Below are 25213 nucleotides of genomic sequence, written 5' to 3'. Positions count from 1 at the left end.
AAATTCAGAATTACATTATCTGAATTCCTACCGACATCCTAAAATTCCTAGAAAATAACATAATTATCGTAATGGCAGAATTCACACGGATATTACAAATTTGCCACTGCCGGTAATCTTACCGGAATCTCAGCATTGGCGGGGCGAATGTTTTCGTAACCTCAGAATTCCTAAGCAAAACTCAAAATACCTTCCGAAATATCAAAACTCATATCGTTTTCCCATGATTTGTACTCAAAATTAAATTATTCCATTCAATTCCGCAATCTCAAAGCATGTGTAGCAACCTCTGAAGCTAACTACCAGTAGCTTTGTAGTAAATGCTACCTTTATTCATAGCAATGCGTTGTTTGTAGCAGAGTCTATGAATGAAGAGTTGCGCGAAGAGTGAAACCAAATCTACCTATCGAACTGTCAAACCGTCTACCTATCGAGCAGCCCAGCAAAACAGATAGGGGCTGTTTTCGAAGACGGAGAAGAACAAGCATTCAAAGAAGTCTCTTCGCGCAACTCTGTGTATATAGACTCTGGTTTGTAGTATGTTCGAAAGGTGTACACTCAGAAATATTACAAAACTCCTAAAGTTTAAATCTTAAACATATTTGTCATACCCGACGTTCACGCACAGCTTAGTTTTCGATTTATACTATGTTGTCATAATAAGTTAAACTATGTTCGATTTGTACGAGGGTATTTTAGCCCAGTGTGGATTGTGTTGATGTTTTTATCGCTCGCCATGTCAGATCCGTTCGATCGGTTTTGTTGCTTCAGTTTTGGGAATTTGAAATTGCGGAAATTTCGTAGTTAAAATGTGTCTCAATATTATCAGGTAAGCAATATTATAATAAGATCGTTCATTTCACCAAAATGAAGTTAACAAACTGTTCTCTTTGGATACAAAGGCTGGGCTGAAGTGGAATGACGATGCTGCCGCAGCAGCTGCTTTGGGTTCCCAGCCAGCATCATTGGTGAATGTGTGGTCAAAACGAGTTCACGGTAGGAAAAGACTTCCACTGCTGCTTCGAGTGCCGAACCAAAACACGCGGACCGAGCTGGAGACTGAATTCTACCAGAACCGGCCGGTTGGAATTGATGCCGTTGACGGGAGAATCATTCAAAACAAGCAAGTACATAAGCAACAGAAGGGAAAAATGGAAAAAACTACAACCTTCTGGACTAAACGGAACTGGTGGCGATGGGAACCGGTTCGACATCCAAGCTGACGGTTGCTGCAACTGTGGACGACCTATTTTGTCGGTCGGAGGAGACGTTTATCGGCAAGAATAGAACGGTTTGGAAGTGGAGGAAGCACAAAAGGAGAAAAAGCACCAATTCGGGGAGTAAAACAGTTCTGCGCCGACTTCCGGCATTGCGTTGGCCAAGAATCGCGATCCGAGCAAAGAAGTTTGCTATGATTCGTCCAAGGTCAGTAGGATCTGAACGTGCGCTCGTTGAATGCTAGCTTGCCGGGAACCTAGAAAGAAATTAGCTCGACAAGCGGAGGCCAAACTAACATTTTCCCGACTGGTGAGGATCAAAATGAAGCAAATATTTTAGGATGCTAACAAAAGGGCTGGTAGCAGGTCTCATTTAAGAGACTATTTTCAATGTAAGATCTATAAGGTATCTTTTTTAATCAAAATGGTATGTTAAATCTTTATTCCCGTTTTATTCTTGCAGTAATTGCTGGTTCACAATTCTAGAAGCTCCAGAGAATGTTTCAGAGACTTACACGATTATTCTCTAGAAATTTATCTGCTTTCTTCAGGAAATAAATACAGGCATCTCTCTAGAATTTTCTATAGAGATTTCCTACGAACTCTTAGAATTCAATCCTAAAATTTTTTCAGACATTCAGTGGTTTTTACAGGAACCCCTACGAGAATTACTCAAGTACAATATTTTTCCGAGTAATATTTGTTTTTCTTTCCAGGATTTTATTACAATTCCTTCCTCCTAAATTGTTCTTAGATTTTAACCATGGGTATGTCCAAAAAATCTCCCAACAGTGGAATATTGAAGAATTTCTTCAAATATTTCTATAAGATTTTTTCTGATTAGATTGTTCCACAATTTTTTCTGATAAATCTCCTTAGTTTTCTTCACGATATCATATAGGATTTTATTCATGAAATCTTGCATGTGATGTTTCAGATTGCACTGGACGATCCATTAGTAGATTTTGCTCCATTGCTTTCCTTCAAAACTATCTCATGTATATATTCCTCAAGAGATTAATTTATAGCTTGCTTCAGAAATAGTAACACAGAACCTTAAGAAAAACTACAAGTAATACTTCTAAACATTTCTTTGGAAATTCGTCGAAAGTTTTCTATAAGATTCAGTTCCAAAATTTTTATATAGGTCCCATCAAAGATATGTTCAATCATTTGTCAAGGGATTTTTCTAGGGATAGAACTATTGAACCTTACGGGATTCTTCGTGGATTTTAATTAAAAACTCTTTAAGTAAGAGGTTTTTCCAAGAAATTATTCCAAAATTTTCTCCATAAATTTCTCTATGTTTTTATCTAACAATTTGCGTTCAGAAAAACATTTTTTTCTACAATTTTGAAAAATTCCTCCTTGGATTTCCATATGGTCGATAAGGTCAGATTTCATTTAGAAAACATTTGGATTCTTTGGGTCTGGAAAAGTTTTCTAAAGGATTCTAAACTTCGAAGCTATTTCTGAAAAAGTGTCTAAATATAACTTGTTATAGAACTCTGAGATGTTACAATAAAAATTGTTTTTGGATGGAATTTCTTAAGCCTATTGTCAAACAAATTTCCTGACAAACGTTGTAAGGGTATATTTGACTAAGCTCTGCCAGATTGTGTGGTGAAACTTCGAAGTAGTTTTTTTTTGTTGCTATTAGGAATTTCTAAAGAATACTCACTTTAAAACTTGTATTTTTTAAATATATATAAACTATCGAAAATATTTGAAGCAAATTCTCGAAGTATTCTTTAATGGATAATATTTATATACTTATTATGCTGCAATTGCATGATTCCTAACGAATGACATAAAATAATAATGTAATTTTAACTACCAGCATAAAATTTGTATATTGTTACTAATTGTTAATCACATTATTTTTTCAAACAAATAAATATTTTTATATTTTTGTATTTTTCGTTGGGACATTTTAAATGCTGCCTATAATAATTGTGTTTGATAAAAAAACTTTTTAAAATTAAGGTTTTGATTTAAAAAAATCATTCCTTAGCCAGCATATACCCTACTTTTGTGTTTTGTTGGAACTTAACTAGTAGGGTGCAGATCCACTTGGGCACTTCCATGATTCACTTTGGCATGAAGGGTTGTTCTCGACCGAATTGTCTGAAACTTTGCAGTAAGAAGAGCTACAGTACGTCGTATATTGAGGCCGAAGTAGCTTTCAAAAAAAAAAAACACTGCCGAATAGAATCAAAAATGCCAAGAACAGGATCGGGCTCCCTAATATATGTTTTTATCAAAATATTCGATGTGGAGAATTCAAGTACAATCCAAAATGTTCCACAAGAATTTTGTTTAAAATTTTATTCGGCTTTGCTAGATTTGCTTTGACAAAATGTTAAAATCGACCACAACTGAAATTGGATTTTTTGTTTCTTTTCAAATTTCATAAACCTAAGTTCATAAGTTTATAAATATTTTTATAATAGGAAAAAGAAAACTCCTAAGAAATTGCAAGAAGAATTCTGAAGGGAGTTCCAATGAAAATTCCAAAGATAATACCAAAGCAATTTTCAAAGGGAATTCCAAAGGAAATCCCGAGAAAAAAAAAAGAAGAAAATTCCAAGCAAATCAGTTAGAAATTCTAAAAGAAATCCTCAAACGGAATTCTGAAGAAAAACTCGAAACGAAATACCAAAACGAATTCCCGAACGAAATTCCAAAGCAATTTTCGGAAGGAAAGCAAGTAAATTTCGAATGAAATTCCAGAGGAAAATTTAAAAGAAAATTCAGAAGTCAATTTCAAGGTAAATTTCAAAGGAAAGTCCGAAAAAAAAATTAAAAGAAATTCCGAAGAAAATTCTTATTTCTCCCTTCAATGGAAATTCCTAAAGGAATTCTGAAAAAAAAAACTGAAAAGAATTCCAAAGGAAATTCCTATGTTATTTTCAAAGGAAATTTCGAAGGAAACTCCTAATGAAAAATACGAAGGAGATTCCAAACGAAATTCCTATGTTAATTCCATAGGAAATTCTTAAGAAAATTCCAGAAGGAAATTTCAAAGGAAATTCCGAAAACAAAATTCCTAAGGGAAATTCATTGGAAATTCCAAAGGAAATTTCAATAGGAATTCTAAAGGAAATTCTGATGAAAATTCCAGGGGAAACTTCAAAGGAAATTCCAGGAGCAATTCCATAGGAAATTCAGGAGGAATCTCAAAAAACATCCGAAAAATTATTTAAAGGCCATTTCGAAGAAAATTCCTAAGTGAATTTCAATGGAAATTCTGAAGAAAATTCCGAAGAAATTATAAATAGAATTCTGAAGGGAATTCCGAAGAAAATTCCAAAGATAATACCAAAGCAAATTTCGAAGGAAATTGCGAAGAAATTTTCGAATGTAATTCCAAGGAATTCAGATGGAAATTCTAAGAGAAATCGAAAAATTCGAAGAAAATTCCGAAGAAAATTCCGAACGAAATTCCAAAACAAATTTCCGAATGAAATTTCAAACTAAATTCCTATGTTCATTTCAAAGGAAATTTCGAATGAAATTCCAGAGGAAATTTCAAAGGAAATTCAGAAGTAAAATTCAAAGGAAATTCCGAAATAAATTCCAAAAAAAATTCATTGGAAAATCCAAGAGAAAATTTCAATGGATATTCTAAATGGAATTCAAGAAGAAATTCCGAAGAAAATTCCAAAGAAAATTGTGAAGTAAATTCCAGGGGAAACTGCAGAAGGAAGTTCAGAAGGTAATTTTAAAGAAAACTCCGAACGAAATCTCAAACAAAATTCCGAAAAATAATTTAAAGGTAATTCCGAAGAAAATTTCAATGGAAATTATAAAGGGGATTCCGAAGAAATTTCAAAAGGAATTCCGAAGGAAATTCTGCAGAGAATTCCAAAGACAATTCTAAAGTTAATTCCGGAGCAAATTCCAAAGAGAATTCCTAAGGAAATTTCATTGGAAAATCCAAAAGAAAATTTGAATGGAAATTCTAAAGGGAATTCAAGAAGAAATTCCGAAGAAAATTCCAAGGGAAATTGTGAAGTAAATTCCAGGGGAAACTGCAGAAGGAAGTTCAGAAGGTAATTTTAAAGAAAACTCCGAACGAAATCTCAAACAAAATTAGAAAAATAATTTAAAGGCAATTCCAAAGAAAATTTCAATGGAAATTATAAAGGGGATTCCGAAGAAATTTCAAAAGGAATTCCGAAGAAAATTTGAGAAGAAATTCCGAAGGAAGTTGCAGGGGAAACTGCAGAAGGAAATTCGAAAGGAAGTTCAGAAGGTAATCTCAAAGAAAATTCCGAAATATAATTTGAAGGCCATTCCGAAGAAAATTTCAATGGAAATTCGTAAGAAATTACAAAAACTGCAGAAGGAAATTCAAAAGAAAGTTCAGAAGGTAATCTCAAAGAAAATTCCGAAATATAATTTAAAGGCCATTCCGAAAAAAATTCCAAAGAAAATTCCGAATGAAATACCAAAGCAAATTTCGAAGGAATTTCCTAAGAAATTTTCGAAGGTAATTCCCAGAATTATCGATGGAAATTTTTAAAGAAATCCTAAAACAAAATTCCGAAGAAAAATCCGAAGGTAATTCCACATAAAATTCCGAACGAAATTTCAAAGGAAATTTCGTACGAAATCCTAGAGGAAATTCTAAATGGAATTCCAAAGGAAATTCCAAAGTAAATACCAAAGCAAATTTCGAAGAAAACTTCAAAGGAAAATCGGAAGGAATTCCTAAAGGAGTTTCAATGGAAATTCCTGAGGAAATTTCAAAGGAAATTCCGGAAAAAGGTAGAAAATTCCAAGAAAAATCCGAAAGAGATTCCGAATGAAATGCCTACGTTAATTTCAAAGGAAATTCAAAAAAAATCCAGTGGGAAATTTCAATTTTCAAAAATAACGAAACGAAAAAAACACTAAATGATTTCCTGAAAAACTTAGAACATCCTTGAGAAATTTCTGACATTTTGTTTTGGGGATATATTGAAAAAAATCCTGATCCTGATTCCTGAATCTACTAAGTAATTTCTGGGAAAAATTCAGATTGTTTTTTTTTTGTGGGTATCTTGAACAAAATTCTTAGAGGAAGTCCGTAAAAAAATACTATATGAACTCCTAAAGAAAATGTGTTGGAAAAAAATACTTGAATTCATTTATATAATGTTCAGAAATTAACAAAATCATGAAACAATTCCTAGATTAATTCCTTAAAGCAGTCTTAGGAGTAATATCAGGGGTACTTCCTAAAGTTAATTTTAACGACAATATTGACTAAAATTCTAACGAAATCTCAAGCGAAAAATTCATTATGATTTTCTATGAAAACCGTTGAGTCATCTCTGTAAAATGTTAGTAGTTTCTGAAAAAAATATGAAATGAACTCTTAAAAGAAATTCCAAAAGAAACTGTTGAAAAAATTTCTAAATGAATTCCTGAATAACTTAGAACTTCCTTGAGAAATTTCTGACAATTTAATAAAGTTGATTTTAACGAAATTTTTGGCTGAAATTCTGTAGAGATCTCAAGCGAAAAATGTACTACGATTTTCTATGATGATCTCAACGGAAAACCGTTGAGACATCTCTATAAATGCAAAAAATATGAAATAAATTTTTGAATAAAAAATTACAAAAAACAAAATGAAATTATTACTGAATGAATTTATGAAAAACTTTATGGAGAAATTTTTAACAATTTTTTTGGGGGATAAACTGAAAAAATCCTGATGCAATCTCTTAAGTAATTTCTGGGAAAAATTCAAATAGATTTTTTTTTGATATCTTAAACAAAATTCTTGGAGGAAGTCCTTAAAAATTCACTAACGGGTACCCCCTGTTGGTTTGACCAGAAGCACGGTTCTAGGGTGACTAGATGTTCAAATTAAAAATGAACCCCGATGGTTTGCATGAGGTACCGTTCAAATTAGCGGAGTTATATCGGAAGAAATTTTCGGGAAAATACTAGAATTTATTGCTAATTAGTTTCTGAGAAAAATCATGAAATAATCCCTAGATCAATTCTTTGAAGCAGTCTTATGGGTAGTTCCTAAAGTTAACTTCAACATATTTTTGGCTGAAATTCTAACGAGATCGCGAGCAAAAATTTAGTACGATTTTCTGAGAAAATTATTGAGCCTTATCTGTAAATTGTTAGTAATTTCTGCAAAAAATATAAAATAAGCTCTAAAAAAATTACAACGAAAATTTTGAACAAAAATAAATGATATGAAGAAAATACTGAATGAATTCTTGAAAAACTTAGCACTCCCTTGAGAAATATTTGAAATATTTTGGTAGATTTGCTGAAGAAATTATCGATGCAATCTCTTAAGTTAATTATGAGATGATTCTCGAAAAAAAAATTCTAGATTGATTTTTTTGTAGTCAACGAGACTGTAGGAGCAAGTCCGGCAAAAATCGCTAGATGAACTCCTGAAGAAAATGTTCGGAGTAATATCTGAAGGAATTTTGGAAGAGTACCTATATTTATATCTAATGGAATACCTAAAGAAAATCATCATTCCCTGTCGAGCTTTTGGACGAGTCGGACGCATTGTTCCGTTCATCATCACGCGAGTCTCAAACAAGTGGAGTTTTATTTTTTCATTCCTCACGCCGAGGGTGTTTTTTTTTTATATCATTTGCCATTCCTGCTTGTGAGAAGTGTCTGCCGCAAGGTGATTCCTGCCGACGACGGGAAGCGAGCTGGCTTTGGCGATGCCATTGCAGCATCGTTCATCTTTAACCCAAGACGATCATCGAAATCAATCATCGTCATCATTTGGTTGCCAATAACAACGACGACGACAACGGCGACAAAGGCGCATCGGCTGCTGTAGTGATTTGTGCATCAACAAAACCTACCTACTCCGGACGGATAAGTAGCCTTCGCTATTCATTGTCTTTCGCCTTGTTTTCCCCATCCACCATCTATCACGTGCTAGTTGTTTTCGGGTCCATATCAGTGGTTGCCAACTTGCGGCCCACGGCCCACTTGAATTAGCTTAAAAGTTTTTTTTTTTTTTTTATTATTATTTTTTTTTATTATTATTTTTTGTATTATTATTTTTCTTTATTATTATTATTATTGTTTGGATTAATTCTCTAGTAATAATTATCAACCCTTTCTTTTTTTTTGTACATATTAGGTTAGTTGTTGTATTATTATTAGCATTATTTTTGGCTTCTGTGGTCCACTACGTACTGATCCATTGCAATGGACGTAACAGATGACGGCGGGGGGCCGAAAAGATCCGATATCTCCGATGATGATGTTGAATCAATAGAATCTCCCTCGTTTGAAGAATTAAGTCCAACCATCCCTGGAAAGCTTCAAGAATCGATGGATACTTCCGTTAATGACACCGCATTGCTTCCCTCCACCTCAGGGGCAAACAATACTGGTTTTACAACACACCCCATAGTCAATCCTCCACATTCCCAGACAAATGACTCTTCTATCACTCTTTCCACTGTGACCCCCCGCCCAAAAGCCTATCCACCCGGATCTAAGGGTCCCTTTCTGGTTTTTTTTCGGCCCAAAGGCAAACCGTTAAACAAAATTCAAATTCAGAAGGATCTGGCAAAGTCGTTTCGAGACATTGTCGAGGTGTCTTCGCCCAGCCGTAATAAACTGAGAGTCACCGTCAGTGACCGCGAACAAGCCAACAGAATTGCTGCCTACGAGCTTTTTTTAAGGGAGTACCATGTCTATGTCCCTAGTCTAGAGGTCGAGTGCTCAGGAGTAGTCACCGAGCCGTTTTTGACATGTGCAGACATCAGATCTGGTACTGGAGGTTTTAAAAATCGTGCCGTTCCTCCAGTACAGATAATTGATGTCAAACAAATGAACCACGTGTCATCTGATGGCACCAAAAGTCCTTCAAATTCGTTTCGAGTGACTTTTTCTGGGTCAGCCCTTCCGGACGTCCTCGTGATTGGGCTTCTTCGTTTACCAGTCCGTCTCTATAAACCGACGGTTATGCATTGCGAAAAATGCCAGCAATTAGGGCACACCGCAACGTACTGCTGTAACAAACCTCGTTGCAGCACGTGCGGAGAGCAGCATGTGGAGGGCCCTTGTCCAAAGGAACCAAAATGTACCTGTTGTGGACAAGCTCCACATGAACTAGTCGCATGCCCGAAGTTTATAGAGCGGGAGAAACACACAATTCGCTCCTTGCAACAGCGGTCAAAGCGATCTTACGCAGAAATACTGAAGAAGATCGCTCCGGCCATTGATCCACCAGCCCAATCCATTAACAGCAATAACCTCTTCACTTCCCTGCCTATTGATGATCAGGGCTCTGGCTCTGAGGATGGGGAAGAGTATACTGTCATTAATACAGGAACCAAGAGGAAGCGAGCCATTGCAAAACGGCTCAAGCAACGCCAGCAAGCTTCTCCAAACGAAGCTGTTAGACAGGTTCTCCAACCATCCCTGGAAAAATCAAGAAGGGACAGAAGCCCCGCTAAAGTTCAACCTCCTGGTTTTAGATTATCAGCTGGAGACTTTCCGTCACTTCCGGGAACATCTAAAACCCCAGATGTCCCAATTTTTCACTCAGAAAGCCAGGAAAATCGAAAACAATATGTCGATGCTTCTGGAAAAATGACTCTTTCTGGGATAGTGGATATCATCTTCGAAACGTTAGAAGTCTCACCCGCTATAAAAAGCCTTATCAGTATGATTCTTCCTTTGGTAAAACCCCTTCTGAAGCGACTGGCTTCAAATTGGCCGATTCTTGATTCGTTTATATCCTTCGATGGCTAATTTAACCAACGAGGTCGGGGATATGATCGAAGTGCTACAGTGGAATTGTAGAAGCATTATTAAAAACATAGACGCGTTCAAATTTTTAGTTCACAGTACGCGCTGTGACATATTTGCTCTTTGTGAAACATGGCTAACTTCTGAAAAAGATGTCCCATTCCACGATTTTAATATTATTCGTCTGGATCGAGGGGATGGGTATGGAGGAGTGCTTTTGGGGATCAATAAGCTCCACTCCTTTTATAGAATTGATTTCCCCCCGATGGTAGGCACTGAAGTAGTTGCTTGTCATGTTACTATACGAGGTAAAAGTTTCAGCATAGCCAGCGTGTACATACCGCCCAATGCCAGAGTATCCCGCAGAGATCTTTCGGCCGTATGCTGTGCTATGCCTGCGCCATGGTTGATTCTAGGAGATTTCAATTCTCACGGTACAGCCTGGGGGTCACCGAGGGATGACAACCGCGCTTCCATGATATATGATCTTTGTGACTACTTCAACTTGACAATTTTGAACACTGGGGAAGCAACACGAATAAAACCTCCAGATCCTCCAAGCATTTTAGACCTCTCAATCTGTTCGAGTTCACTATCATTGGATTGCACGTGGAAAGTAATTCAAGATCCCCATGGTAGTGATCACCTGCCTATCAGAATTTCAGTTACCAATAATTCGAATCCAATTCATCAGATAAACCTCGCGTATGATCTCACCAAGCACATTGACTGGGAAAAGTATGCCAAGGGGGTTTACGAGGGCGAACAGCTAGTTGATGTTCTTCCTCCGATGGAAGAATGTCAATTTCTCTCCGCGTTAATTATTCAGAGTGCTCTTCAAGCCCAGCGTCGCCCTTTTCCAGGATCTTCAGTACGAAGCCGGCCACCCACTCTTTGGTGGGACGACGAGTGTACGAAGGTCTATCGCGATAAATCCGCCGCGTTCAAAAACTTTCGCAAACGCGGTACACTAGAAAATTACGAGCGGTTTACTAAACTCGAGCGAAAATTTAAAAGCCTCGTAAAGGCAAAAAAACGCGGATATTGGCGTAATTTTGTTAACGGGTTATCGCGCGAAACGTCAATGAGAACACTTTGGACCGTCGGGAAAAGAATGCGGAACGCTTCTACGGTCAATGAGGATCGCGAAAGCTCTCCTCGGTGGATCTTCGACTTCGCCAAGAAGGTTTGCCCGGATTCCGTTCCAACGCAACGACCTATTCGAGACGTTCATACCGACAGAAACGACATGGACGAACCGTTTACGATGGTTGAATCACAGACAAACAGACGTCACACTCTCACCATTGTCCATCGACCACCTTTTTAACGGTCGATACAAAAATATGCTAGGTGGCCAATCCGCCACCCGCAGCGCTCGCATCGTTTTTGTTCGCGTTTGACGTTTACACACTACCGCCATCTGTTGGTCCGTCGGCCAAACACACTAATTTTAGCATTGGGCGTACATGTCTTCGTGACTATGATTTAGATCGAGATTTGTTCTAAGTGTTACGTCTGTTTGTCTGTGGTTGAATTCTCACTTGCTCTCCTCTCATGCAACAACTCTGCCCCAGGCATGGATGGAATAAAATTTAGCATGCTTAAAAACCTCCCAGACGTCATTAAGAGGCGCATGTTGAATCTTTTCAATCGAATTTTGGAGGGCAACATTGTTCCGGATGACTGGAGACAAGTGAGAGTGATAGCCATCAAAAAACCCGGAAAACCCGCGTCGGATTATAACTCGTATCGACCTATCGCGATGTTATCATGCATTCGAAAGCTGTTGGAGAAAATGATTCTCTTTCGGCTTGACAAGTGGGTTGAATCGAACGGCCTTCTATCAGATACGCAATTTGGTTTCCGCAGAGGTAAAGGAACGAACGACTGTCTTGCGTTGCTTTCTTCAGAAATTCAACTGGCCTATGCTCAAAAGGAACAAATGGGTTCAGTCTTCTTGGATATTAAAGGGGCTTTCGATTCAGTATGTATAGATGTCCTTTCAGACAAACTCCACGAATGTGGTCTTTCCCCAATTTTGAATAACTACTTGCATAACTTGTTGTCTGAGAAACGTATGAGCTTTTCTCACGGAACCTCAACAACTTCACGAATTAGCTACATGGGTCTCCCCCAGGGCTCATGCTTGAGCCCCCTGCTTTATAATTTTTATGTAAGAGATATTGATAATTGTCTCATGGAAAATTGCTCGCTAAGACAGCTTGCAGATGATGCCGTTGTTTCTGTAATAGGACCAGGGGCGGATGATCTGCAAAGACCGTTGCAAGATACTTTAGACAATTTGTCTACGTGGGCTGTAAAGCTGGGTATCGAATTCTCTCCGGAGAAAACTGAGTTAGTTGTCTTTTCTAGGAAGCGTGACCCAGTAGATATCAAGCTTCAATTCATGGGTAAGGAACTAACTCAAGGCCTTTCGCACATGTATCTAGGGATCTGGTTCGACTCTAAATGCACCTGGGGAAAGCACATCAAGTATCTGCATCAGAAGTGCCAGCAACGAATCAACTTTATGCGTACACTCACAGGAACATGGTGGGGAGCTCACCCGGAAGATCTGATAAAGTTATATCGTACAACAATACTTTCGGTCCTCGAATACGGTAGCTTTTGTTTCCAATCCGCGGCGAAAACTCACATCTTGAAGCTGCAGCGTATTCAGTATCGCTGTATTCGAATCGCTTTAGGATGCATGAACTCGACTCATACTATGAGTTTAGAAGTATTAGCAGGAGTTCTTCCTTTATCAGACCGTTTTGCGGAATTGTCGCTCCGGTTCCTCATCCGCTGTGAGGTGTTAAACCCATTGGTAATTGAAAATTTTGAAAAGCTAATCGAACGAAATCCTCAAACAAAATTCATGACACTGTACTACTGGTACATGACTCTGGAGATTAACCCTTCCTCGAATTTACCCCACGGTTGTTGCTTCCCAGTCTTCTCCAATTCAACTGTAGCTTTTGATCTGACCATGAAGCGTGATATCCATGGAATTCCAGATCCACTCCGTTCGGAGTATATACCATTAATTTTCGCAGACAAGTTCGGCCAAGTCAGCAGCGACAGAACGTTTTACACAGACGGGTCAAAAATAAATGATTCCACTGGTTTTGGTGTATTTAATGAATTTCATAGCGCCGCCCATAAACTTCAAAATCCTTGTTCCGTATATGTCGCTGAATTAGCGGCGATACACTACGCATTAGAGCGAATAGCCTCTCTTCCCTCTGATCAATACTTCATTTTCACGGATAGTCTCAGCTCCATAGAGGCTATTCGTTCAATGAGGCCGGTAAAGCACTCGTCGTATTTCTTACGAGAAATACGATCTATTTTGAGTGCTCTATCGAATCACAACATCACCTTGGTTTGGGTCCCTTCTCATTGCTCGATTCCGGGCAATGAGAAAGCGGACTCACTCGCCAAGGTGGGCGCTATGGAAGGTAATATTTACGAACGGCGTATTACCTTCAATGAATTTTTCACAATTGCTCGCCAGCAAGCCATGATCAGTTGGCAACAAAAATGGAATGAAGGGGATCTGGGCAGGTGGTTACATTCTATTCTCCCACAGGTATCGAATAGACCGTGGTTTAAGGGGTTGGACATGAGCCGAGATTTTATCAAGGTAATGTGTCGTCTGATGTCCAATCACTACTCCCTGGGCTCACACTTTTATCGAATAGGCCTCGCAGACAGCAATCGATGTGGTTGCGGCGCAGGTTACCAAGACATCAATCATGTCGTGTGGTATTGTCCCGAATACGAAATTGCCAGAACCAATTTATGTGCATCCCTCAGGGCCCAAGGAAAACCAGATAAGGAAGACATTAGAGATGTTTTGGGTAGGCTAGACTTCGATTACATGTTCCTCCTCTTCAAATTTTTGAAGGATATTGACGTTTTTGTTTGATCACCCATGTCTGTCGTTCCGTTTGTCCACCTTGCTTTCCTTGAAACCGTTTTGTTGTATCGTTACAGGTCGTTTAAGTCCGCCCCATGATTGACGAACAGCACCATACCGCCACTTTGCTGCTAACTGTGATCAATCAAACCTTTAAATCCCATCCTTACCCAAAAAATAATTGTATTCCCTAACCTCGACCAAACCGCGAGTTTTTCGGTTCCCCAAAACTAACATAGATATTTAAGAAGCAAACAAGATATTGTAAACCAAATCAAATGAATTCGGCTCCGTTATGCCTGACGGCGCTTGAGCCTATCAAATAAACGAATAAGTAAAAAAAAAAAAAAAGAAAATCATGAAAAATTCTTGTCGTGATTCACGACAAATTTCCAAAAATTGTTAGAAATATCATTAGAGAAATGTCTTATCGGATTACTTAAAATAACAACCTTTAGAAAACTCTTCAGCTCCTGCTTGATTATAATTTCTTGATTTTTGTTTAACCTATTTTTAGTTACTGTTGTTTTTTTAGTCTCTTCTAGGGTCCTGTCCGGTCTCTGTTAGATACTTTTTTTTTTCAGAAACAGGATCTCTCAAGATCCTATTTTTAAGACACTCAATCGCTACCAGCCCTGGGTCTTCCAATTCTTCAACAGGTTCCTCCAGGTAACAAGTTGGCCGGCATCGTGAGCACCAACTCCGATCGAAGGGTTCATCAACGACACTGGACGGGGCACAACGACACTGGGCGGCAACGACAAGCGGTAGAAGTGCAGAAACAGCAACAAAATGCTGCGCTTTAGAAGGGAATGTTGACTTCTGCGATGAACGCAAATGGAAGATTAAGTCCGCCCGGGTTGGATCCGCGGCCAGTATGCTCTCGCATGTGGGTCAAATTAATCTAACGGGAAGCAGAACTCCCAGCCACCAGGAGAACACCAACTTCAATTCAAACAAAATCAACATCCGGCCGGGCGATTCCGAATGGTTTTTCACACCGGATACCTGAGGGACCACTGGGAGACAATCAAGCGCTGTGCGAAAAGACATCAGCCACTTGCACGGTGGTCAACGCTGGAGGATCTTCATGCGGAGAATATTCCTGGCCTGGCGAGCTTGTGTGGGTGCTGTTTGACCAATTGTAGCATTGAATAATGTAATCATCATTAATAAATAAAGATGTTTAAGGGTAAATTTAGTATTGTCCTAATTTGTAATAAATGAAAAAAATCCATTTTATAGCACGGGCGAAGTTAATCTCATTAATCTAGACACTGATGATTGCAACCTAATCTTCGCGTCGATTTCATCAAAGTTATACTAGACCCGTTTTGTAGGGAGGTAAACGAGGCCTAGACCCAACCAGGTGGATAGTGAATTAGAATGGCATTTAAACTATTTAGTTTTGATTTTTCTCAGAGTGTAGTAAAGTTGAGTTTACTACATTCTCGGTAGTAAACGCTATATGTGGAACACGAGTGGAACATGTTTGTGTCATTTTCCTTTCTACACTCTGAGAAAAATCAAAACTAAATAGTTTAAATGCCATTCTAATTCACTATCCACCTGGTTGGGTCTAGGCCTCGTTTACCTCCCTACAAAACGGGTCTAGTATAACTTTGATGAAATCGACGCGAAGATTAGGTTGCAATCATCAGTGTCTAGATTAATGAGATTAACTTCGCCCGTGCTATAAAATGGATTTTTTTCATTTATTACAAATTAGGACAATACTAAATTTACCCTAAAACATCTTTATTTATTAATGATGATTACATTATTCAATGCTACAATTGGTCAAACAGCACCCACACAAGCTCGCCAGGCCAGGAATATTCTCCGCATGAAGATCCTCCAGCGTTGACCACCGTGCAAGTGGCTGATGTCTTTTCGCACAGCGCTTGATTGTCTCCCAGTGGTCCCTCAGGTATCCGGTGTGAAAAACCATTCGGAATCGCCCGGCCGGATGTTGATTTTGTTTGAATTGAAGTTGGTGTTCTCCTGGTGGCTGGGAGTTCTGCTTCCCGTTAGATTAATTTGACCCACATGCGAGAGCATACTGGCCGCGGATCCAACCCGGGCGGACTTAATCTTCCATTTGCGTTCATCGCAGAAGTCAACATTCCCTTCTAAAGCGCAGCATTTTGTTGCTGTTTCTGCACTTCTACCGCTTGTCGTTGCCGCCCAGTGTCGTTGTGCCCCGTCCAGTGTCGTTGATGAACCCTTCGATCGGAGTTGGTGCTCACGATGCCGGCCAACTTGTTACCTGGAGGAACCTGTTGAAGAATTGGAAGACCCAGGGCTGGTAGCGATTGAGTGTCTTAAAAATAGGATCTTGAGAGATCCTGTTTCTGAAAAAAAAAGTATCTAACAGAGACCGGACAGGACCCTAGAAGAGACTAAAAAAACAACAGTAACTAAAAATAGGTTAAACAAAAATCAAGAAATTATAATCAAGCAGGAGCTGAAGAGTTTTCTAAAGGTTGTTATTTTAAGTAATCCGATAAGACATTTCTCTAATGATATTTCTAACAATTTTTGGAAATTTGTCGTGAATCACGACAAGAATTTTTCATGATTTTCTTTAGGTATTCCATTAGATATAAATATAGGTACTCTTCCAAAATTCCTTCAGATATTACTCCGAACATTTTCTTCAGGAGTTCATCTAGCGATTTTTGCCGGACTTGCTCCTACAGTCTCGTTGACTACAAAAAAAATCAATCTAGAATTTTTTTTTCGAGAATCATCTCATAATTAACTTAAGAGATTGCATCGATAATTTCTTCAGCAAATCTACCAAAATATTTCAAATATTTCTCAAGGGAGTGCTAAGTTTTTCAAGAATTCATTCAGTATTTTCTTCATATCATTTATTTTTGTTCAAAATTTTCGTTGTAATTTTTTTAGAGCTTATTTTATATTTTTTGCAGAAATTACTAACAATTTACAGATAAGGCTCAATAATTTTCTCAGAAAATCGTACTAAATTTTTGCTCGCGATCTCGTTAGAATTTCAGCCAAAAATATGTTGAAGTTAACTTTAGGAACTACCCATAAGACTGCTTCAAAGAATTGATCTAGGGATTATTTCATGATTTTTCTCAGAAACTAATTAGCAATAAATTCTAGTATTTTCCCGAAAATTTCTTCCGATATAACTCCGCTAATTTGAACGGTACCTCATGCAAACCATCGGGGTTCATTTTTAATTTGAACATCTAGTCACCCTAGAACCGTGCTTCTGGTCAAACCAACAGGGGGTACCCGTTAGTGAATTTTTAAGGACTTCCTCCAAGAATTTTGTTTAAGATATCAAAAAAAAATCTATTTGAATTTTTCCCAGAAATTACTTAAGAGATTGCATCAGGATTTTTTCAGTTTATCCCCCAAAAAAATTGTTAAAAATTTCTCCATAAAGTTTTTCATAAATTCATTCAGTAATAATTTCATTTTGTTTTTTGTAATTTTTTATTCAAAAATTTATTTCATATTTTTTGCATTTATAGAGATGTCTCAACGGTTTTCCGTTGAGATCATCATAGAAAATCGTAGTACATTTTTCGCTTGAGATCTCTACAGAATTTCAGCCAAAAATTTCGTTAAAATCAACTTTATTAAATTGTCAGAAATTTCTCAAGGAAGTTCTAAGTTATTCAGGAATTCATTTAGAAATTTTTTCAACAGTTTCTTTTGGAATTTCTTTTAAGAGTTCATTTCATATTTTTTTCAGAAACTACTAACATTTTACAGAGATGACTCAACGGTTTTCATAGAAAATCATAATGAATTTTTCGCTTGAGATTTCGTTAGAATTTTAGTCAATATTGTCGTTAAAATTAACTTTAGGAAGTACCCCTGATATTACTCCTAAGACTGCTTTAAGGAATTAATCTAGGAATTGTTTCATGATTTTGTTAATTTCTGAACATTATATAAATGAATTCAAGTATTTTTTTCCAACACATTTTCTTTAGGAGTTCATATAGTATTTTTTTACGGACTTCCTCTAAGAATTTTGTTCAAGATACCCACAAAAAAAAAACAATCTGAATTTTTCCCAGAAATTACTTAGTAGATTCAGGAATCAGGATCAGGATTTTTTTCAATATATCCCCAAAACAAAATGTCAGAAATTTCTCAAGGATGTTCTAAGTTTTTCAGGAAATCATTTAGTGTTTTTTTCGTTTCGTTATTTTTGAAAATTGAAATTTCCCACTGGATTTTTTTTGAATTTCCTTTGAAATTAACGTAGGCATTTCATTCGGAATCTCTTTCGGATTTTTCTTGGAATTTTCTACCTTTTTCCGGAATTTCCTTTGAAATTTCCTCAGGAATTTCCATTGAAACTCCTTTAGGAATTCCTTCCGATTTTCCTTTGAAGTTTTCTTCGAAATTTGCTTTGGTATTTACTTTGGAATTTCCTTTGGAATTCCATTTAGAATTTCCTCTAGGATTTCGTACGAAATTTCCTTTGAAATTTCGTTCGGAATTTTATGTGGAATTACCTTCGGATTTTTCTTCGGAATTTTGTTTTAGGATTTCTTTAAAAATTTCCATCGATAATTCTGGGAATTACTTTCGAAAATTTCTTAGGAAATTCCTTCGAAATTTGCTTTGGTATTTCATTCGGAATTTTCTTTGGAATTTTTTTCGGAATGGCCTTTAAATTATATTTCGGAATTTTCTTTGAGATTACCTTCTGAACTTTCTTTTGAATTTCCTTCTGCAGTTTTTGTAATTTCTTACGAATTTCCATTGAAATTTTCTTCGGAATGGCCTTCAAATTATATTTCGGAATTTTCTTTGAGATTACCTTCTGAACTTCCTTTCGAATTTCCTTCTGCAGTTTCCCCTGCAACTTCCTTCGGAATTTCTTCTCAAATTTTCTTCGGAATTCCTTTTGAAATTTCTTCGGAATCCCCTTTATAATTTCCATTGAAATTTTCTTTGGAATTGCCTTTAAATTATTTTTCTAATTTTGTTTGAGATTTCGTTCGGAGTTTTCTTTAAAATTACCTTCTGAACTTCCTTCTGCAGTTTCCCCTGGAATTTACTTCACAATTTCCCTTGGAATTTTCTTCGGAATTTCTTCTTGAATTCCCTTTAGAATTTCCATTCAAATTTTCTTTTGGATTTTCCAATGAAATTTCCTTAGGAATTCTCTTTGGAATTTGCTCCGGAATTAACTTTAGAATTGTCTTTGGAATTCTCTGCAGAATTTCCTTCGGAATTCCTTTTGAAATTTCTTCGGAATCCCCTTTATAATTTCCATTGAAATTTTCTTCGGAATTACCTTTAAATTATTTTTCGGAATTTTGTTTGAGATTTCGTTCGGAGTTTTCTTTAAAATTACCTTCTGAACTTCCTTCTGCAGTTTCCCCTGGAATTTACTTCACAATTTTCTTTGGAATTTTCTTCGGAATTTCTTCTTGAATTCCATTTAGAATATCCATTGAAATTTTCTCTTGGATTTTCCAATGAATTTTTTTTGGAATTTATTTCGGAATTTCCTTTGAATTTTACTTCTGAATTTCCTTTGAAATTTCCTCTGGAATTTCATTCGAAATTTCCTTTGAAATGAACATAGGAATTTAGTTTGAAATTTCATTCGGAAATTTGTTTTGGAATTTCGTTCGGAATTTTCTTCGGAATTTTCTTCGAATTTTTCGATTTCTCTTAGAATTTCCATCTGAATTCCTTGGAATTACATTCGAAAATTTCTTCGCAATTTCCTTCGAAATTTGCTTTGGTATTATCTTTGGAATTTTCTTCGGAATTCCCTTCAGAATTCTATTTATAATTTCTTCGGAATTTTCTTCAGAATTTCCATTGAAATTCACTTAGGAATTTTCTTCGAAATGGCCTTTAAATAATTTTTCGGATGTTTTTTGAGATTCCTTCTGAATTTCCTATGGAATTGCTCCTGGAATTTCCTTTGAAGTTTCCCCTGGAATTTTCATCAGAATTTCCTTTAGAATTCCTATTGAAATTTCCTTTGGAATTTCCAATGAATTTCCCTTAGGAATTTTGTTTTCGGAATTTCCTTTGAAATTTCCTTCTGGAATTTTCTTAAGAATTTCCTATGGAATTAACATAGGAATTTCGTTTGGAATCTCCTTCGTATTTTTCATTAGGAGTTTCCTTCGAAATTTCCTTTGAAAATAACATAGGAATTTCCTTTGGAATTCTTTTCAGTTTTTTTTTTCAGAATTCCTTTAGGAATTTCCATTGAAGGGAGAAATAAGAATTTTCTTCGGAATTTCTTTTAATTTTTTTTTCGGACTTTCCTTTGAAATTTACCTTGAAATTGACTTCTGAATTTTCTTTTAAATTTTCCTCTGGAATTTCATTCGAAATTTACTTGCTTTCCTTCCGAAAATTGCTTTGGAATTTCGTTCGGGAATTCGTTTTGGTATTTCGTTTCGAGTTTTTCTTCAGAATTCCGTTTGAGGATTTCTTTTAGAATTTCTAACTGATTTGCTTGGAATTTTCTTCTTTTTTTTTCTCGGGATTTCCTTTGGAATTCCCTTTGAAAATTGCTTTGGTATTATCTTTGGAATTTTCATTGGAACTCCCTTCAGAATTCTTCTTGCAATTTCTTAGGAGTTTTCTTTTTCCTATTATAAAAATATTTATAAACTTATGAACTTAGGTTTATGAAATTTGAAAAGAAACAAAAAATCCAATTTCAGTTGTGGTCGATTTTAACATTTTGTCAAAGCAAATCTAGCAAAGCCGAATAAAATTTTAAACAAAATTCTTGTGGAACATTTTGGATTGTACTTGAATTCTCCACATCGAATATTTTGATAAAAACATATATTAGGGAGCCCGATCCTGTTCTTGGCATTTTTGATTCTATTCGGCAGTGTTTTTTTTTTTGAAAGCTACTTCGGCCTCAATATACGACGTACTGTAGCTCTTCTTACTGCAAAGTTTCAGACAATTCGGTCGAGAACAACCCTTCATGCCAAAGTGAATCATGGAAGTGCCCAAGTGGATCTGCACCCTACTAGTTAAGTTCCAACAAAACACAAAAGTAGGGTATATGCTGGCTAAGGAATGATTTTTTTAAATCAAAACCTTAATTTTAAAAAGTTTTTTTATCAAACACAATTATTATAGGCAGCATTTAAAATGTCCCAACGAAAAATACAAAAATATAAAAATATTTATTTGTTTGAAAAAATAATGTGATTAACAATTAGTAACAATATACAAATTTTATGCTGGTAGTTAAAATTACATTATTATTTTATGTCATTCGTTAGGAATCATGCAATTGCAGCATAATAAGTATATAAATATTATCCATTAAAGAATACTTCGAGAATTTGCTTCAAATATTTTCGATAGTTTATATATATTTAAAAAATACAAGTTTTAAAGTGAGTATTCTTTAGAAATTCCTAATAGCAACAAAAAAAAACTACTTCGAAGTTTCACCACACAATCTGGCAGAGCTTAGTCAAATATACCCTTACAACGTTTGTCAGGAAATTTGTTTGACAATAGGCTTAAGAAATTCCATCCAAAAACAATTTTTATTGTAACATCTCAGAGTTCTATAACAAGTTATATTTAGACACTTTTTCAGAAATAGCTTCGAAGTTTAGAATCCTTTAGAAAACTTTTCCAGACCCAAAGAATCCAAATGTTTTCTAAATGAAATCTGACCTTATCGACCATATGGAAATCCAAGGAGGAATTTTTCAAAATTGTAGAAAAAAATGTTTTTCTGAACGCAAATTGTTAGATAAAAACATAGAGAAATTTATGGAGAAAATTTTGGAATAATTTCTTGGAAAAACCTCTTACTTAAAGAGTTTTTAATTAAAATCCACGAAGAATCCCGTAAGGTTCAATAGTTCTATCCCTAGAAAAATCCCTTGACAAATGATTGAACATATCTTTGATGGGACCTATATAAAAATTTTGGAACTGAATCTTATAGAAAACTTTCGACGAATTTCCAAAGAAATGTTTAGAAGTATTACTTGTAGTTTTTCTTAAGGTTCTGTGTTACTATTTCTGAAGCAAGCTATAAATTAATCTCTTGAGGAATATATACATGAGATAGTTTTGAAGGAAAGCAATGGAGCAAAATCTACTAATGGATCGTCCAGTGCAATCTGAAACATCACATGCAAGATTTCATGAATAAAATCCTATATGATATCGTGAAGAAAACTAAGGAGATTTATCAGAAAAAATTGTGGAACAATCTAATCAGAAAAAATCTTATAGAAATATTTGAAGAAATTCTTCAATATTCCACTGTTGGGAGATTTTTTGGACATACCCATGGTTAAAATCTAAGAACAATTTAGGAGGAAGGAATTGTAATAAAATCCTGGAAAGAAAAACAAATATTACTCGGAAAAATATTGTACTTGAGTAATTCTCGTAGGGGTTCCTGTAAAAACCACTGAATGTCTGAAAAAATTTTAGGATTGAATTCTAAGAGTTCGTAGGAAATCTCTATAGAAAATTCTAGAGAGATGCCTGTATTTATTTCCTGAAGAAAGCAGATAAATTTCTAGAGAATAATCGTGTAAGTCTCTGAAACATTCTCTGGAGCTTCTAGAATTGTGAACCAGCAATTACTGCAAGAATAAAACGGGAATAAAGATTTAACATACCATTTTGATTAAAAAAGATACCTTATAGATCTTACATTGAAAATAGTCTCTTAAATGAGACCTGCTACCAGCCCTTTTGTTAGCATCCTAAAATATTTGCTTCATTTTGATCCTCACCAGTCGGGAAAATGTTAGTTTGGCCTCCGCTTGTCGAGCTAATTTCTTTCTAGGTTCCCGGCAAGCTAGCATTCAACGAGCGCACGTTCAGATCCTACTGACCTTGGACGAATCATAGCAAACTTCTTTGCTCGGATCGCGATTCTTGGCCAACGCAATGCCGGAAGTCGGCGCAGAACTGTTTTACTCCCCGAATTGGTGCTTTTTCTCCTTTTGTGCTTCCTCCACTTCCAAACCGTTCTATTCTTGCCGATAAACGTCTCCTCCGACCGACAAAATAGGTCGTCCACAGTTGCAGCAACCGTCAGCTTGGATGTCGAACCGGTTCCCATCGCCACCAGTTCCGTTTAGTCCAGAAGGTTGTAGTTTTTCCATTTTTCCCTTCTGTTGCTTATGTACTTGCTTGTTTTGAATGATTCTCCCGTCAACGGCATCAATTCCAACCGGCCGGTTCTGGTAGAATTCAGTCTCCAGCTCGGTCCGCGTGTTTTGGTTCGGCACTCGAAGCAGCAGTGGAAGTCTTTTCCTACCGTGAACTCGTTTTGACCACACATTCACCAATGATGCTGGCTGGGAACCCAAAGCAGCTGCTGCGGCAGCATCGTCATTCCACTTCAGCCCAGCCTTTGTATCCAAAGAGAACAGTTTGTTAACTTCATTTTGGTGAAATGAACGATCTTATTATAATATTGCTTACCTGATAATATTGAGACACATTTTAACTACGAAATTTCCGCAATTTCAAATTCCCAAAACTGAAGCAACAAAACCGATCGAACGGATCTGACATGGCGAGCGATAAAAACATCAACACAATCCACACTGGGCTAAAATACCCTCGTACAAATCGAACATAGTTTAACTTATTATGACAACATAGTATAAATCGAAAACTAAGCTGTGCGTGAACGTCGGGTATGACAAATATGTTTAAGATTTAAACTTTAGGAGTTTTGTAATATTTCTGAGTGTACATTTTATTCATACGGCCCAATGTGGGTGATAGCCGATGAAACGGCATTCCAGCCAAACTCGTCTTCACACATCCTCTGGACCAAATTGTCCGGAGTCGTGTCCCGACCGCATGTGGCAAACATGCGGTCACGCATTGTGCGGAAACGCGGGCACATGAACAAAACGTGTTCCGCCGTTCCTCTAAACTTGCACAAACTGGACATTTGGGAGAACCCGCATGACCGAAATGGTGTAGATACTGTCTAAAGCAACCATGGCCCGAAAGGACCTGTGTCAGGTGGAATGTTAGTTCCCCATGGCGCCTAACCTCGGAAGCAACCTGTGAGTCCACACTCCCTTGATGGAACTGTCCCACGCACGCTGCCATTTGACCATAGAGACCAGTCTGGCAGTCCTGCGTATACCTCTTGTGCCGCGCCTTTCGAAGCACTCTATATCTTTCATGATAAGGATACCAATAGGCATCATACCGGTGATGACGCAGAGTGCATCGTGTGACACGGTACGGTACGCGCTCACAACCCTCAGGCACATTAGCCTATAAGTACTCTCTAGCTTGCTACGGTAGCTATGGGTACTCAAAGAAGTGCCCTAAGCCGGGCCACCATACCTCAGTATGGACGAGGCGACACTGGCCAGAAGCTTACGCTAACTGGCGTACACCGCAGAGCTATTGGACATCATCCGGGACAGTGCCACAATAGCTGTGGAGGCTCTCTTGCAGGCATGACCAACGTGGCTACCGAAGGTAAGCTTATCGTCGATCATCACTGTTAAAACAACAAGTAGCTACACTTCTTTTAGCAGTTGAAACAATCAGTTCCAGATCAGCTCAAGCTAAAATATATTTCTGATTAGCATCTTTAATAGTTCACATGATGGCGGTACTTACAATTTAGTGTAGGCTTATGATTTGGGGTAACAAACGCATCTAACAGATCGAACACATCGCAGCACATATCAATTATATAATTCACCTACGGGATATAAATTTGAGGTTACTTGGCATTCAGTATCAAATTAGATGTTATTCATGATCTTACTGTCGCTCAATTTCAATCTGCGGTAGAGATGGTATAACTAATAATATTTAGGTGTAGGTAACTTGAAAATAGTATTTAAGTAACTAGAAATATAATTATATATTTGAGGCACTCTTCGATCAATACGCTTTTAGGAGTAGCTATCGTTCTAGATCTTGTTGTTATCATCTATCCATGTCGTTTTTGCAGTTGTAGGCTTACCGCTTTGATTAGTGTGAGTGGTTGGCACAGGGCCGGATCGTATAAGAGTAAGACATTCAGCGTTGCCAGTTAGTGTCCTAACAATCACCCTCAAGTGTTTGACGGAGCGCTTCGAAGTGATCGTGCAGTCGCCTACACTGATCATCGCTTGCTGCACCGACTTTCGGTTGTTGACAACAACAGCCTCAGTTTTGTGGTGAGCCAATTCCAGTTTCCTGGAGTTCATCCACTCCTCCACAATTGCGATCGAGTGGGCTGCAGTCAATTCCACTTCTTCGATCGATTCACCGTAGACCTCCAAAATAATATCGTCGGCAAAGCCAACGATGACCTCAC

General features: G+C 37.0%; 2 long non-coding RNA genes across 2 annotated transcripts; one reads left to right on the top strand and one right to left on the bottom strand.

Annotated features, from left to right (window-relative positions):
* The first annotated feature begins 563 nt into the window (after positions 1-563).
* On the top strand, positions 564-15075 carry LOC110675799. Its single transcript, XR_002499808.1, has 3 exons — positions 564-829; positions 903-1527; positions 14553-15075. It is a non-coding gene; the product is annotated as an uncharacterized LOC110675799 (long non-coding RNA).
* Positions 15076-15630: 555 nt separating this feature from the next.
* On the bottom strand, positions 15631-23642 carry LOC110675798. The gene is made up of 3 exons (XR_002499807.1): positions 23356-23642; positions 22659-23282; positions 15631-16172 (listed from the first exon to the last, which is right to left on the bottom strand). It is a non-coding gene; the product is annotated as an uncharacterized LOC110675798 (long non-coding RNA).
* Between the last annotated feature and the right edge of the window lie 1571 nt (positions 23643-25213).

Source organism: Aedes aegypti, chromosome 2 (genome assembly GCF_002204515.2).
Source record: "Aedes aegypti strain LVP_AGWG chromosome 2, AaegL5.0 Primary Assembly, whole genome shotgun sequence".
Taxonomy (NCBI): Eukaryota; Metazoa; Arthropoda; class Insecta; order Diptera; family Culicidae; genus Aedes; species Aedes aegypti.
Note: the sequence above shows the minus strand (reverse complement) of the source record. Positions and strands in the feature narration are given on the sequence as shown.